Here is a 13,303-nt window from a genome sequence, read left to right as displayed (position 1 = left end):
TTTTGTGTCTTGGAAGTTCCAGTCTTGCCACCCTTGCGGAGGCTACGCTAACCGTGAACTGCAGTTATTTCATCTTCTAATAGTTCCCTCACCACCACCGTCAGAACCTCCCAGCCTCACCTCACAAGGCTGTTATGAGAAGTACAACATGAAAAGCATCTGGGAAGTATATGCATGTGTGTATGTTTCATATAAAATTGAGAGCAACTAGCATCTTCACCAAAGTTGATTATTACAGATAAAACTATTTCAAATTATACCAGGAATCAGGTACCTGAGTGCCAATCGTGGTCATCCTAGCCAACTTGTGAAAAGTTCAGTTTACCCATTTGAGCATATTATTTCTAAGCCCTTCTTTCTAAGTCCCCTTGTCTTAATAGCTATTTTGAGATTATAACATAAACAAGAATAATAATGTGATGGAGACTGTTAGAATCAAAAGTCAAAGCTTAAACTAAGTGGTTAAAAACAGAAAAAGAATCTTATGAAACAAAAAGTTGAGATATATAACTAGTTTCAGAACGTAGAAGCATTAACTAATTTAAACTGGCCAAGTTGAATGTAAGAGACAGGTAAAAATAAGAAGATATGGTATTGCATTCATTTAACAAGAAACCTTGTGCAATGCTTCTTGCTGTGCGAATATAAATGCATAGACCTACAGCGATTTTCAACTGGTGTGCCTCAAGTATTTTAGAAACATGCAATACCTGACTAGTCAGGGATGCTGACCACCTTTTCTCTTAGATTGTCAAAAAGTGACAACAGCAGCCCAGCTGGTGTGGCTCAGTGGTTGAGTGTTGACCTGAGAACCAGGAGGTCACGGTTCAATTCTTGGTCAGGGCACAGGCCCAAGTTGTGGGCTCAATCCCCAATAGGGGGCATGCAGGAGGCAGCCAATCCATGATTCTCTCTCATCATAGATGTTTCTATCTCTCCATCTCCCTTTCTCTCTGAAATAAAAATATCCTATCTAATAAAAGAGAAACATGGTAATTAGTGTACGACCGCTACCCTTCCCACTGGCTAATCAGGGTGATATGCAAATTAACTGCCAGCCAAGATGGCGGCCGGCAGCCAGGCAGCTTGATACTAACATGAGGCTTGCTTGCTTCAGTGATGGAGGAAACCAACGTTCCCTGCCTGCCTTGCCAGCCTCTGAGCCTGCAGTTTGAAACATTGTAACAAATATAGAAGCTAAACAAAACCCCAGAAACCTGCTTTCAGTGAGCTGGGATCTCAGAGCTGGAGTTATACATTGTTTTGATTATAGAACCCAAACAAACCAGATACCTGCTTTCAGCAGCAGAGGCCTCAGAGCTGGAGCCAGAGCTAAAGCTGGCCCAGAATTTAAAAAAAGAGAAAAAAGGAGCAGTTGGGAGCTTCAGCCCTCAGCCCCTCACCCAGACTGGCCAGGCACCCCAGTGGGGACCCCCACCCTGAAGGGTGTGTGACCAGCTGCAAACAGCCATCCCCTCACCCAGGCTGGACAGGCACCCCAGTGGGGACCCCCACCCTGATCCAGGACACCCTTCAGGGCAAACCAGCCAGCCCCACCCATGCACCAGGCCTCTATCCTATATAGTAAAAGGGTAATATGCCCTCCGGCACCGGGATCAGCGTGACAGGGGGCAGCGCCCAAACCCCATGATCGCCCTGCGGCTCTGTGACAGGGGGTGGGGCCACAACCTCCCTATCCGCCCTGCTCTGTTTGTGACCGGGAAAGGCGCCCCAACCTCCTGATCAGCCCTGCTCTGTGCCTGATACAGGGGAGCTCCCAAACCCCCTGATCGCCCTGCGGCTCTGTGTGTGACAGGGTGCGGCGCCCCAACCCCCTGATCGGCCCTGCTCTGTATGTGACAGGGGGGAGCTCCCCAAACCCCTGATGGGCCCTGCTCTGTGCATGACAGGGGGGAGCTCCCCAACCCCCTGATTGGCCCTGCTCTGTGCGTGACAGGGGGGAGCTCCCCAACCTCCTGATCGACCCTGCTCTCTGCGTGACAGGGTAAGGAGCCCCAACCCCCCTGATGGGATTGGCCCTGCTCTGTGCGTGACAGGGGGTGGCGCCACAACCTCCCCATTGACCCTGCCTTGAGTGTGACAGGGGGCGGTGCCCCAACCCCCCAATCGGCCCTACCCTGAGCGTGACTGAGGGTGGCATCGCAACCTCCCAATCCGCCCTGCTCTGTGCATGACAGGGGGCGGTGCCCCAACTCCCCAATCGGCCCTGCTCTGAGCCCGACCAGGGGCTGCACCTAGGGATTGGGCCTGCCCTCTGCCACCTGGGAGCAGGCCTAAGCCAGCAGGGCGTTATCTCCCGAGGGGTCCCGGACTGCAAGATGGCCGCAGGCCAGGCTGAGGAACCCCCTCTTCCCCCCGAGTGCACAAATTTTTGTGCACCGGGCCTCTAGTACTTTAATAAAATGATAACAGCCATCAAAACAATAGCCATCCTGTGTGAATGAATCAAAATTATACCTATTTTTTTGTCAGATTGGCAAAAAAACGTATTTTTTTGTTATGCCACAAAATTTTATTATTTAGTGTGTGCCATGAGATGAAAAGGTTAAAATCGCTGGTTTAAGGCAATCTAAGCAGTAAACAAAATCATTGTTGGAGGGGACTCAACCTGAATAAAGTGAGTCAACAGATTTAGCATCCTGGGACAACACAGATGGATACTGAGCCTTTCCTACACTCCTTTCAACTTTAATCAGCTGTGTCCCAGATGCTGTTCTTGAAAGGAACAGAGATAAGATTAGATAAGGACTCTGCTCTTGGAGCACCCAGTGTGGTAGGGGCAATAAGTAGGAAATCAAAAAGACAAGCAAACCAATAGGCAGGCAGAACAGGGTGGTGAAGCGATGAAGCATGTGGGGTCCTGAGCACCCTCTTCCTGTGTCCCCCGGCCCCAAGTTTTAAGAGTGTCCAAGCCTCATAGACACAGGAAGACTGAGCCATTCCCAGCAGCCTTGGAGGACACCAGCCCAGGAGCACACTGAGACCCTACTGTGCGCCCAGGGACACCCTGTGGGGAGCAGAATCTCTAGGAAGGCTGAAAGTCAGAATGACTAACGGAAGTTTTGTTCGTAAGTCAGAAGAAAATATGTTATTTCAACTGATTTTACTATAATTTAAAATATGAAATGTCTGGCACTGAAGTTCTGTAGGATGGTTAGAGCGTGGCACCGACTAGACTCATGCATTCTCCATCTCTGTCTGATTTTGGCCTTAACCTGCATCTGCTGATTGAAGTCCACAAAACAGAAAGTCTGGATGCCTGAGAATGGGCGTGGTGCACTTCTGAATTTGAGGGCACAGGTACCTGGTGTAATGGGTGCAGCCAAAAAGGGTGAGGAAGATGCAAGAACCTCTCCTTTGGCTCCCATTGTCAAGTGACTCCATCATTCAGGAGTTGGCCTCATTAGACAAAGTCAATTACTTCTTAAGATATCTGATTTTGAGTAAAGATCAAGATGGCAGAGGAGTAAGTGAAGTTACACTCATCTCCACCCAGGACCAAGCTGATATTAACACTACTCCTAAACAACAGAAAGGAAACTGCACATTTTCAGGATTTTAAAGAAAAAGTGAGAAACTGAACTGGGAGAGATTTACATATTCATACAATTAATAAGGAGTGATTTCTCTTATTAATATTTCCTGGTAAGAACATCAGAAAGCCTAGAGCATATTTTATAAACAAGTCACATTCTGACAACTGGTAATACTTAGGAATCAACTGGCTGTTCTGCATAGCAGCAGCGCTGCCTATGTTCCCGAAGACATCATTTAAGCACACCATGGATTACTCGGTTCTTAGATGCTGACATAAAAGAATGAAATACTCAAATTCTGCTGTTTAAGTGAAAACTCCAAGGGCTGGGTGAAACCCTCTATGATATCTATTCCACCACATTCCCTTATTTAGGAAAGAGTGTCCTCATAGGAGAAGTATTTACAGGCTGACGATGATAACTGTTCCTCTGTCTGCAGTTGAATGAGGTCAGCTTAAAATTCAAAAATATTAAAAGTACCTGTGAAGAGTCAGAAGTTTCTGGGCAGCTCTTATGCCAGATGGCTCGGGGGCCCGACACCCTAGAAGTCTACGGACCATGTGGTTCATCTTTTGTAGTTAAACAGGAATGAGCATCATGGTTCTGAATGGGAATCCCTTGACTTGGCCAAGTCATACTCTGATTTCTAGTTTCTACATCCCTTCAATTGGGGGAACAACATCTATCTCCCAAGGCTGCAGGGAAGGTTGAACGAGGTGTCGTCCAGGACAGTGCCAGGCACTCGGTGAATGTCAGGTCAAGGGCTGGGCAACCCGTAGGCAGGAAGGTTCAGTGACTTGGTCAAGGCTGCCAGGCCTCTAACATGATAGATATTAATTATTCAAGGAACTTGATTCCTTAGAGCAGCGGTTCTCAACCTGTGGGTCGCGACCCCTTTGGCGGTCGAACGACCCTTTCACAGGGGTCACCTAAGACCATCCTGCATATCAGATATTTACATTATGATTCATAACAGTAGCAACATTACAGTTATGAAGTAGCAACGAAAATAATTTTATGGTTGGGTCACAACATGAGGAAGTGTATTTAAAGGGCCAGAAGATTGAGAACCACTGCCTTAGAGTGTGAAATATAACGGGAGAATGAATGGGCCTATCACACCAGGATGGAGTCAGCGTGTACTCTCGGAGGGCCAGGCTCCAGCAGGACCTGCAGCGGTGCCCGCAGCGACCTGGACATGAGGACCTGTCCTGAGTCATGCCCGCCCACATCCATCTCCCAGTGCAGATGGCCCAGGGCAGCGCTCGCGAGCAGGGCCTCCCCTCCGTAAATGCCGAGTCTGAACTACTCCTTGTCATACACTTGGGAAAAGTATAGGAGCAGATTTTTTTTTACTGAGGAGTTTAATTATATCATTACTGCCCTTGTGACTAAACCTAATCTAATAGAACCAAAGGCATTTATAAAAAAATTTTCAGCAAAACTAAAACAGACATGCTCAGTCCTATGCATCTAAACAACACACGGCACGTTCTAACTCATGACCCATGTCTGAGCGGCCTCATGCTGCAGAGAAGCATCAGAGACAGTACACCGGGCTGACATTCGCTCTGCCCCCAGTTGTTTGCAGAGAAGGGAATGTCTCTCACTTGATGAAGAGCTTAGTGATCACTCAACTAAAAAAAAGCATGACTATTTCTTCTTTGAAGTTATGTTTCTTTTTCTACATGAACATGGAGATAAAATCAAACCTTACTGTCTAGCATATTTTTTCCTTTGCACAAGATGTGAGGAATGTGAGTACACACAAGGGAAAACAGACCACTTTAAACATAACACGCGATTGCACTAAACACACATTAGTTTAGAAAAGAAATACATCATGTTATTAAAATGTCATTGTGTGTTCCTAAGTAACAGGATCTCTGTGGTCAAATAAACTTACATTAAACTATCAGCTGATGCAAGCAAATCTTTAAAAAAAATTTTATTAAATTTATTTGGGTGATATTGGTTAATGGGATCATATAGGTTTCAAGTGTACATTTCTATGATACATGATCTGTATAGTGCATTGTGTGCCAACATAAGCAAATCTTTTTGTAAGTAAGATTCTGATGAAGGTTCATTTGTTTTGAATAAGTTGAGAATTACGTTCACAATTACCAAATTTATACTGTCTGAAAGGCAAATTTAACTACTACTGTGGTACTCAGAATAAGGATTGCACTATAAATTGTAAGTCTATTATAGAGTAATAGTTCCTAACTTTTTGAAGGATGGACGCCTTTGACGATATCATGAAAACTATAATGAACCCTCTATACAGAAAAATACTTTGCATGTTATCAAAAGATTCATATAACCTTTCGCAAATTCTCTAAGGATTCATATACTCTAGGTTAAGAATCCCTTCTAGGGTAACTCCTTAATTAACTTAAAATTAGAGGTAAGGATACAACAAAGAGTTAAAATTACTTTTAAGGCAAACTGCCTTATTTCCAACAATTATTTAGCATTTATTCTCCCTTTATTTAGGAATATTTTTAAGGCCACATAAAAGTTAAAAGAATTATACAATGAACATCTTTATATACTTCACCTACCTTCACCAATAGTATTTTTCAAATTCATTTTATCTCTTTGCATATCTATATATCTATACATCTACGCATACATATGTATGTACTTGCAGGGGACAGGGTCTGAACCATTTGAATGTAAGTTGTAGATATTATAACATATCACTTCCTTATGAATCTTATAAGAACATTTTCTTACATAACCATGAGACGATGATCATATCCTCTCACATTATGAAACCCAAGAAATTTAACATTAACTATCACCTAACATACAATCTGTATTCAGATTCTCCCAAATATTCCAACAATTTCTTAATTTCCTGTATATGTGTGTGTATAGTTCAAGATCTAATCGAGCTCACATCCTGATCCTTTCATCTTCTCTAGAATAGCAATTTCTTGCCTATGTGACTGTTTCACACCTTAACTTTGTTGAAGGGTCCAAGTCAGCTATATTGTAGAATGTCACTTAATCTGCATTTGCCCAATTGTTTCCTCAAGATTAAATTTAGTTAAAACATTTTTGGAAAGAATCCTACATAGGTGATGTCACATGCTTCTTTTTGCATCATAACAGGAGGCTCAAAATGCCGGGATGGCCTGTTAGTGGCAATGCTGAAATGTTAAGGTAAGGTGGAATCTTTATCACCTTGTAATTCTATATATTAAACCCTAATATGCAAATCGACTGAACGGCAGAACAACCAGTCGCTATGACACACACTGACCACCAGGGGACAGACACTCAGTGCAGGAACTGTCCCCTGGTGGTCAGTGTGCTCCCACAGGGGGAGTGCCACTCAGCCAGAAGCTGGGCTCACGGCTGGCGAGCACAGTGGCGATGGGGAGAGCCTCTCCCACCTCCGCTGCAGGTGGGCGGTAAGGAACAAGAGGGTCACGGACTGCAAGGGGTCCCGGACTGTGAGAGGGTGCAGGCTGGGCTGATGGACTCCCCCCAATTGCACAAATTTCATGCACCAGGCATCTAGCTAAGAGATAATCTGCAAGGTAAGACTTTGGATCTCTGTGAATATCTTGCCATCCATATCCTTTCACTTAGTGGTTTCAGCTTTCATTAATTACCTTGCCTTAATCAATTACTATACTGGAGGGTACACAGAGGTGATTTTTTCTTTTTCAAATTTTTATTTATTGATTTTAGAGAGAGAAAAACATCGATCTTGTGTAACACTTACTCATGCACTCACTGGCTGGCTTGTGCATGTGCCTGCCCGGGGTGGAGCCACAGCAGGGACTTTGTCCTCCTGTGTTCACCAGTCAGCATGCTTCTCCTGGAGCTCTGACACTTTTCTCTTGTTATTATACAAAAGATTTTGCATCTGACATGTTGTAATCCACTGCCGCCCTTATTCGTCTGTGCGTGTTAACTCCCTTCCCAGTTTCTATGTTCTGTTCACACAACTGTAGTAATCTCTGTGCACGTTCATGCCTGCTGGCATGCCGAGATGCTTCATGCATGACCCATACTTTCCTGGCCTGACCTGATCCCTCTAGTGGGAAACAGTCCCTAACACACACCCAGAAGTCAGACACCCTCTCTGCTCCCAAGTCTTCTCAGTGGAACAAACTAGGCAATTTATTTAAAACAAAACCTTTACTTGTAACCATTCTTCAAAACAAACTGACTTTTCAGGCATAATTTTAAAATATTATAAACCCACATAATATTATAAACTAAACTGTATAAGACCTTCATTCTTCATAAACTTACTTCATTCTAAATGACAATTTATGGCATAAATTTGTTTTCAGAGGGAAATCTCCCTCAGCTGTGCATAACAGAAGTGAGTGCTCAAGGGCACAGGCGACAGAAGGGAGGGAGGCCCATGTGAAGGACATCACTGCCCTGAGTTGGAATCGCACAGGAATTAAGAGCTGACTTTGTCAGACTGATTTTGGAAGATATTCTGTAAATTTGGATTTGATATAAAATTTCCTGGTTTTAAAAAACACCATATGCTCCAAACAAAACACATTTATAGCCTCCATCCTGCCCATGGGCCATGACCTGCAGTATATCATCAATTCATTATGAACCACAGAGCCGCCTGGTCCACCCTGAAGGATACCTGAGCATTCCACACCACCCAGAAAACACCATCCAGAAAATCAAAGCCATTCCTTTCAGAAACCTGTGAATGCGTGCTATATACAATCTTTATGTTATGCATAAAGAACACACGTTCTTTACCATATTCTTCTGTGTATAAGATGACCCCCACTTTTCCAATCCAAAATTAAGAAATCAGTATTTGAAAAATAAAACAAAACACATTTTATTTAGTAATTACCGCAGGTAATGTTCACATACCAGTACTACATTATGCAGCATATCACTTTATTCAGCCTCTGTTGCATCACTGCTCTCTTCTTCATCACTGTTAGTTCCAGGCACATCACTTTCTCCAACTTCTATTGTGTCACTGCTGTCTTCTGAGTCACTGTGTATGTATGTGAGATCATCCTCATAAACTGGTGGCATTTTCTGAGCTAACCTGTTCGTGTTCTCATGGCCAACTCTTCTCTCCTCATGAAACTGAAGCACCACTTTGCCTTTCCTGTAAAACCAACAATGTTCATTTCGCTTGCAAACATTCTTGCCTGACCTTGAATAAGCGTGGCTGACACACATAAGCCTCTCTGGCGCTGCTCCATAATCCAAGTCTTAAGCCTCTGCTCCAAGTTTGCCCATTTTGCTGGTTTTCCTCTTAAGACCTTCTTCTTTTTTGGCATCTTAAGGAGTTGTTCTTCCTGTTTTCTCCACTGTCTGATCCTACACTCAGCGGGAGGAGGTCCAGATTGTCTCTCTGCAGCTCTATTTCCATGGTCTTTTGCACAGCTGATTACATTCTGTTTGAATTTTGCAGAGTAAGACAACTGTTTACTGGTATTTATCTTTTTATTTTTTGACATCTTTATGGGCTCAGAACACTCAGGTTCCTGTTGCACCTGTGCACTTTCCACCTCCACCTCCAAATTCGGCATCAGCTGATGTCAGCAACAATAAGGCTAGTGATTGGAGGAAGCCTGTTTGACAAAGTGTGGGCAGTGATGCACCTATGAGGCTCCCTCCTTAGCTGACTTCCGTGTATAAGACGCCCCTCGATTTTCAGTCTAATGATTTTAGAAAAAATTAGCGTCTTATACACGGAAAAATACGGCATATCCCAGGAGTCAATGGCCTAACCCTAGAACATTCTTAAACTATGTGTTTATTTGCAAGACTTTCCCGCACAGCCCTCAGGGCTTCTCTTTGACTGACCACCCTGCCCGTCCCATTTTGCTTTTCTCCATAGCACTCACATCACTCACAAAGAAGGAACAGGCCGACAGGTTCCTGGTAGCTCTGACCACATGAGAGTGACACAATCTATTCCAACGTGCTTAGAAGGTGAGCACAGAAGAGGAGACACCAGATACCGGCTGCTGAACACCACAAAGTCAACCCAAGTGACACTGCGCTCCAAAGGCGCACCTCTAATCCATAGGCATTGGACTCTTAACTTGAATGAGATGGTATCTGAGGTCTTTTCCAGCTCATTTTGGGCTTGGACCACTTGATTTAAACAGGAGGAGATGGTCAGGAAAGGGTCTTAAAAATTATAAATGCACTTGGCTTAAGCAATTTATTTTTATACTAGAGGCCCGGTGCACAAAAATTTGTGCACTCGGGCGGGGGGGGGGGGGTCCCTCAGCCCGGCCTGTGCCCTCTCGCAGTCCAGGACCCCTCAGGAGATAACAACCTACTGGCTTAGGCCTGCTCCCGGGTGGCAGAGGGCAGGCCCAATCCCTAGGTGCAGCCCCTGGTCAGGCTCAGAGCAGGGCTGATTGGGGAATTGGGGCGCCTCCACTTGCACACTCAGGGCAGGGCCAATGGGGAGGTTATGGCTCTACCCCATCACATACAGAGCAGGGCCTGTGGAGTGGGGTGGTTGGGGCGCCGCCCTCTATCACCCACAGAGCAGGGCGGATAAGGGAGTTGGGGCACCGCCACTCTCACACTCAGGGCAGGGCCGATGGGGAGGTTATGGCTCTACCCCGTCACACACAGAATAGGGCCCGTGGGGTGGGGGGGTTGGGGTGCCGCACCCTGTCACACACAGAGCCGCAGGGCGATCAGGAGGTTGGGGAGCTCCCCCTATCAGGCACAGAGCAGGGCTGATCAGGGGTTTGGGGCGCCTTCCCCTGTCAGGAACAGAGCAGGGCCGATGGGGAGGTTGTGGCCCTGCCCCCTGTCACACACAGAGCCGCAGGGCGATCAGGGGGTATGGGCGCTGCCCCCTGTCACGCTGATCCCGGTGCCAGGAGGCATATTACCCTTTTACTATATAGAATAGAGGCCTGGTGCATGGGTGGGGGCTGGCTGGTTTGCCCTGAAGGGTGTCCCGGGTCAGGGTGGGGGTCCCCACTGGGGTGCCTGGCCAGCCTGGATGAGGGGATGATGGCTGTCTGCAGCTGGTCACACACCCTTCAGGGTGGGGGTCCCCACTGGGGTGCCTGGCCAGTCTGGGTGAGGGGCTGAGGGCTGTTTTCAGGCTGGGACTGAAGCTCCCAACTGCTCCTTTTTTTCTTTTCTTTTTTTTTTATTCTGAGTCAGCTTTAGCTCTGAGGCTCCAGCTCTTAGGCCTCCGCTCCTGAAAGCAGGTATCTGGTTTGTTTAGGTTCTACAATCGAAACTCTGTATCAACTCCAGGTCTGAGATCCCGGCTAGCTGAAAGCTGGTTTCTGGGGTTTTGTTTAGCTTCTATTTTTGTAACTATGTTTCAAACTGCCAGCTCAGAGGCCTGCAGCGCCAGGCGGGGAACGTTGGAGTCCTCCGTCACTGAAGCAAGCAAGCCTCATGTTAGTTTCAAGCTGCCTGGCTGCTGGCCGCCATCTTGGCTGGCAGTTAATTTGCATATCGCCCTGATTAGCCAATGGGAAGGGTAGCAGTCGTATGCCAATTACCATGTTTCTCTTTTATTAGATAGGATTTACATGGATGGAATATATCAGGCCATCCAATAAATTTGTGTTTGAAGTTTCTTTTATAGCAATTCATGTCTGTGTTCATAAAATATTAGTACAGAGATTATTACATTTTCAGTTTTGTAATTTATTTTCCTGTTTACCATGTAATAACATGTTGGTTATTCATGATTCCTAACAATATTGTTTGATATAGTAAAAGTAACTCTCCGATATTTAGAGCAAAGCCTGATGAAGCAAAACCAAACAATACAAATAAACATGTGGGAAGGATGGGTCCCTTCCACAGAGCCCTGACAGGAAGCCCAGCAGGACATTTGCTTCTCACTGTCAGGGAAGAGGAGGCACACTGCAGCGTCTGGAATGCCTGCGGAGCTGTGGGGGAAGCTTCGGGTCTTTCCAAATGGCATCCACACCTGCTGGGCCATCTCCACAGCCGTGAGGTGCAGTCCCCAGACTATGGAGGGTCTGTGCCGTGGAGGGGTCCCTAGCCACACTCTCTGCAGATTAGAATGAATAAACCGTCTGCACCACCACCAGCATCATTCTCCAGACCTTTGCCCAGAGCGAAGCTGGATGCTGGAGGAAGATATGCTTAGGGCTCACGAGAGGGGAGAGAAAATGGCTGTAACACACCTTTACAAAAACCACCTCCCACAGTGCTCCCAGCTCTGCAGGCAGAGGCAGAAACCCACCTGGAAGAGCTGTGCAGAGGACAGGCCTGAAAGGAGAGCGGCATGGACACTCTCCAGAGGCCAAGCAGAGAGTGGGGCACACCGAGAGGAAGAGCTGCTACTCCACCCCAGCCCAGCGGTGCCTGGTAAAAGGAGGTGGCACACACTGACAAAACTTTACTTTTCAAGAGAAGCTGGAACTTTTAAATACAGCAATTGCACATAACAAAACTTCATACACATGAGCCTCAGACAAAGAATGTTCATAGCCGCACTACAAATGGGAAAGAACCCATTGACTATATATCAAGTGTGTAATTTGTGGCATATTCACACAATAGAACACCATACAATAATGAAAATGAACAAATAACTGCTAACCAAAAGGACCCGGAGGGGTCTCAAAAACCTAACGCTGAATGAAGAAAGCAGATACAGAAGAGAAAGCACGGCCTGGCCGCCCTGCACCCGTGACGCCAGGAAGGGCTGCGTGTGGAGCCAGGAGGCCTCTGGGCCTGGGAAGGCTCTGGCCGTGCTGCGGTTTTGCTCAGGGTGCAGTTTGTGAAGTTGAGCGGTACCGTTATAATGTGCTTATATTTTGTCATATATACTTCAGCTAAAAGTTAAAAAATAAAACATTGTACATAACAAATATGATTATGCCCAAGGGCCTCAGGAACTCAGGTTAATAAAATCCCTTCAACTTTCACGATTTCCCAGTTCATCAAGGTAACATGTTTAGTTCAAAAACAAGAGCCATGTCTGAACTACACATAACTGAATCAACGGGACATAAGCATTCTCACGAAACCGGAAGCCGCCACCCTCAGGTAGCCGCGGCTCCTGGGGCCTGTGTGTGGGACGGTCCACCTCCAGGCCCAAGAAACGGTAGTTTATTTGGGTGGGGCTGGCCACCCGACACACCTGAGCCACAGTTCTCGTTCTCTCTCTCTCTCTCTCTCTCTCTCTCTCTCTCTCTCTCTCTCTCTCTGGCTGGAGCTGCCATTTCTCTGGGAGGAGGGAGAAGATGGTCAGATCTTTACAGCAGGAGAACAAACAGTTGACTGGAGGCTCACTGTGCGAACAGGCCTGCACGCCAGGACCCCGGGCAGCGCCAGGACCCCAGCATCGCAGCACTGGAGGGTTTTCTCAGCGGATGGAGGACAATGTTCTCTCTGGAAGGATGCGCCTTGCTTGATGTAGGAATTGGGCATTCTCTCAGGGTAAGTGGGAAAGGGTATGCTAACAGTGCCTTTCTTCTCCGAGAATGACATCTTTCTGCTCCAGAGTCCTCCCTAAAAAACACCTGATACTCTCCGGAAAAGGGAAAATCCAAGCAGGTGTCACCTGGATCCAGGTGTCTATGCCATATCAGAACACGCAGGCTGGGACCTGGGGCACTAACGGGGCCTGCTCTGCAGTTCCCAGCATGCCTGTAGGAGGGTTAAAAGCTTTGAAAGGAAATCTTGAGAAGTATGTTCTCTGCGGTAGCTTTCGTCAACAGAAGGAAACAACAGCATGGCTCCTGTCTCAGATA

At 46.3% G+C, this 13,303-nt stretch overlaps 1 protein-coding gene across 2 annotated transcripts in view; it reads right to left on the bottom strand.

Annotated features, from left to right (window-relative positions):
• CENPP (centromere protein P) overlaps positions 1-13,303 on the bottom strand; it is a gene marked incomplete at its 5' end in the record, with an annotated part of 260,881 nt that overhangs the window by 98,283 nt on the left and 149,295 nt on the right. The window lies entirely within an intron of this gene.

This window comes from Myotis nattereri (genome assembly GCF_964212035.1).
Source record: "Myotis nattereri genome assembly, chromosome: 12".
Lineage (NCBI taxonomy): Eukaryota > Metazoa > Chordata > Mammalia > Chiroptera > Vespertilionidae > Myotis > Myotis nattereri.
The sequence above is the reverse complement of the archived record's forward strand: the minus strand, read 5'-3'. Positions and strand labels throughout refer to the sequence as shown.